Genomic DNA, 3879 nt, shown 5'->3' on the forward strand with positions numbered 1-3879 from the left:
AAAAATGAAAAAAACTAACAAAACAAATTTTAGCTTTTAGAAACTACAAATAAGTGTTTATAGAAAATTTAGATCGTGCTGTATACTATATAAAGCTTTCTTCACAGACCATGAAAATCTTTCTGTTATTAACTATTCTTTTGCATCACTTTTTTTTAAATAACTAGAATTTAAATAAAAATTTGGAAGAAAAAATAAATAAATATTCTTTTGCATCATTTTTGATGGCTACATATTATTTTATTGTATGAATTTACCGTAATTTATTTAATCAGTGTCTAATCATTGGTGGTTTTCAATTCTTTATAACTTTTTTTATCATAAATGGTTTTATTTTAATAATTTCTGAATGAGTTGTTTAACTTGGAGCTTCTGCAAAATAAAGGAATTTTAGGAAAAAACAGTAATATTTTGGCTGAATTCGATATGGAATTACATCATAACGAAGAGTCCCAGGTATGAGGAGTTCAGGTACCACAATACACGTTGGTCTTGCAACATCATGGGTCCCTTTCCACTTGTGCCTGGGAAGCACTCTGGTTGAGGGAGAGACAGGGAAGCCCTGGCACTTGCGGTCTTTCTCCTTGACACCGGGGTCAACTTTCTGATTCCTTCTTTCTTCCCCTGGAGCTCATCTCTTTGTCATCTGGAAGGACAAACGCTTATCTGCTCTTCTTCCATTGCTTGCTAGATGTTGGATGCTGTTCCCCATCTCTTGACCTCAAATATCCATGGAGACATCACCCTATGTTTGCATCATTTTGCCTTCAATTTTTACCCACTGATCACGTTGACGACATGACTTTGGTGTTGTTAACGTTCAGCCAGACAAAGCTACAAGACTGTGTGGATCGGAGGGGAGACCATTTGAATACCCACACACATCATGGCCTGCCACAGACATCCATGGCCAGACCTTAGTCGCAGGGTGGGGTGGGAGCAACGGCGTCTTTGCTCTGCATGGCTGTATGCCTACAGGAGGAAGAGAAGGGACAGGGGTGCTTGGCCCTGGCTCAGGGGAGGTGCGCACTCCATTCGGACGGAAGTGGGTCTCCGTTCCCCAGGCGCTGGGTGCCTTGGTATGACTCAGTGTGGCTGCCTATGAATCCGGAAGATCAGACCTAGAGTCCAAGTTAAAAGTCCGCAGTTAATAATCAACTTTGTCCTCTTGGTGGAGAAGCTCAGTCTGCCCAGGAAGGTAGTTATTTTTTGTATTTAACCAGAGGTGTTTTTTTTCTCAAATACGAGGAAGGCTTGGAATTAAATATGGAACTGATGGAAGGAATCAACCACACATTTTCATTTTGGAGGATTAAGTTCACAACAAAAATACTGGGCATGCTTGGTATTTAAAGTGTTTGGAATATTAAGAGGATTTGGCACATTATAGCAACCGTCAGATCAGCCTTGGGATTTGGGCTTAAATTGTGTCACTTAGTAATTGGTTTTAGATGTGTGATTTCATTGGAAAAGAAAAAGAGCATTTTGCTAAATCTATACACGATATCGGGACAGTCAAGGACCGATATTCACCCCATTCAAACTCCATTTGTTAGATCTAGTGACCTCAGGACCTGGGAGTTTCAGCTTCTTAGAGCCATTAGAAGTAATGTTAAAAAAAAATGCATTTACAATGCAGTTTAAAATGTTTAAGGGACTCCGATTTATTACGCCTGTAAATATGATTGATACATGAGGGTACTCACGAGTTCAAACTGAGTTGTTCAAATATTGACCAGATTAAGCCCCCTGGCAGTGATCTTAAAATTTCCTGAATTTAGAGTAAAATGATGGATTTGTAGATTGAACTTCAAAACTTAAGGAAAACCAGATGTTAAAATGTGAAACAATACATTTTAGATTAATCTAAAATTTAAAAAAACCACCAGTGGTCTTTCTTGCCACAAAAGCGCCTGTCAAGGATACTCAATGCCTCACTGATGGTTTTCCTCTGCCCCCGGCATTCAGACCTCAGCCCACAGGGCGGGTCATCCAAGGGCGCACCCTCCTCGCACCCTTCCCACCGCCTCTCGACTGTGTCACCTCTCATCCGAGGGAATTCCATGGGCATTGGAGAGTTGCCCTGCCGTTTGGGGTTGAAAATAGGGCTTCCTGGTGGAATTCCTGTAAGACCGTTCTGTGAGATAACAGACATCTTCTCTGAATCTGCCTGGTTCTGACGTGTCGTCCGACCTGAAGGTCTGGCCACCCTAGATGAGCGTTAGTATCTCTCTGTTCTGCACCCGGGCCAAGAATGAGTCGTGGGAATGTCCTTTCTAGGGGTAAAGCTGATGAGCTCATTAAAACTCAGGAAAGTTTGCCAGCAAGTGACTCGCTTGGGTGTTTTTTCCTGAGCTATTTCTTCCTGCATTCGAGTGTTCGAACTTGGGGTCTTTGTTGGTACTGAAGAAAAAGACAGCGGCAAACACGGTTGCGATGAGCAAAGGCAGCTCGTGGTGTGTGAGGGACAGAGACTCCGAGGGAGGCAAGGAACGGGGACATTGTGTTCCCGCTGAGCCTATCTGAGCATCAGGACACGAGGTGCATCCGTTCACCTGGGTTTCCAGTAAGACTTGGATGTTCTCCCGACCTTGGACTGAACTGCGCGAGGCCCCTGGAACCCTCGCCCTCGGCGGTTTCCTCTGCACCCCCCCAGCCCCCCCCACCAAGCAAGCAGGGGATGCGTCTCTCCTGCACCTTCGTTACCTCGGCTGAAAAGACAGATCCAGGGAAAGTTTGTCTTGCTCTGTTACCCCAGACGTTGGCACCCCCGCAGTGAGGGGTTTCCCCCAGAGAAGCACCCTCCCTCACCATGAGCCTGGCCTCGCCCAGGGGGAGTGCAAAGACCTGGCTCGGGCGGGCTGCAGGGCCCTGCCACGCAGGGGGACCTCCCGTCTGCGGTTGCTCTGGAGTTGCTCCTTGCAAGCAATGACTTGTGTGCGAGGGAAAGGGGATAAAAATTGCATTTTTGGGCAGGGTGTTTGAGGGGCCACCCCCCAGCCCAGGCACTTCTTTGCCAGATCATTCCTTTTGGGTTAACTGTTGCTTTCCCCTTGTGGGCACGTCCTGGGGGTGAGTGAGGTCATCAGGGAGCTGCTTCCTGGCCCTAGGACCTGGGGTCCTCCGTGTCACCCATCTGAGTCTGTGTCTGGCTTGTCCTCTGTGGCCGTGTGACCTCAGCTAGGCTTAGCTTACCCGGTCTGGATTTCTCTTCTGTAACCAGCGACAATAACAGCTAACATCCAGCGTCTGGCTCACACCTCACACCCAAAGTGGGGCGGCCCCTGCCGGCTCCACGTTTGCACCTTGGGCCGTCCTCACCCCACCCCCCCACCCTGGTCCATCCCCCCCCCCGACCTCCTGCAGACACTCATTGTAACAGCCCCCCCGTCCCCCGCCGTGTGCCCTCCCCTTAGGTAGAAGTGATTCTCGAGTCTCCATTCTCTGCCTGCCCAGAGCTCCCCAGTGGCTTCTGTCTTCACACAGAGCAATCGCCAACCCTCTTTCCACAGATTATGCAGCCACAGACACATTGTCCTCACCCAGTGGGCTCAGCGAGCCCCCGAGTCCGGTGGAGAGCAGGCACGTGCGTGGTTCCAGAGGCCGTTCCCGGAGATCCTGGCGCAGTCGGTCTGGGTCGGCCGGACACAGCACATCTCTGCCAGGTCCCCATGTGTTGCTGCTGCTGGTCCTCACTCCGTGATGCGTTCCCTTGCGTGGTCGTCTGTTCCACGTGGCCCCCCGGGGAGCCACACCACCCAGCGTTCAGTCACTTGCACGGTCCCCTCCTCTTGAATTTGGCTGGCTCCGTGACTCACTTCAATCAACAGATGGTGGCCATAGTGGCATTTGCTGGCCTGACGAAGCCTTAAGAAGACC

The sequence above is a fragment of the Ailuropoda melanoleuca genome, chromosome 1 (assembly GCF_002007445.2).
Source record: "Ailuropoda melanoleuca isolate Jingjing chromosome 1, ASM200744v2, whole genome shotgun sequence".
NCBI lineage: Eukaryota > Metazoa > Chordata > Mammalia > Carnivora > Ursidae > Ailuropoda > Ailuropoda melanoleuca.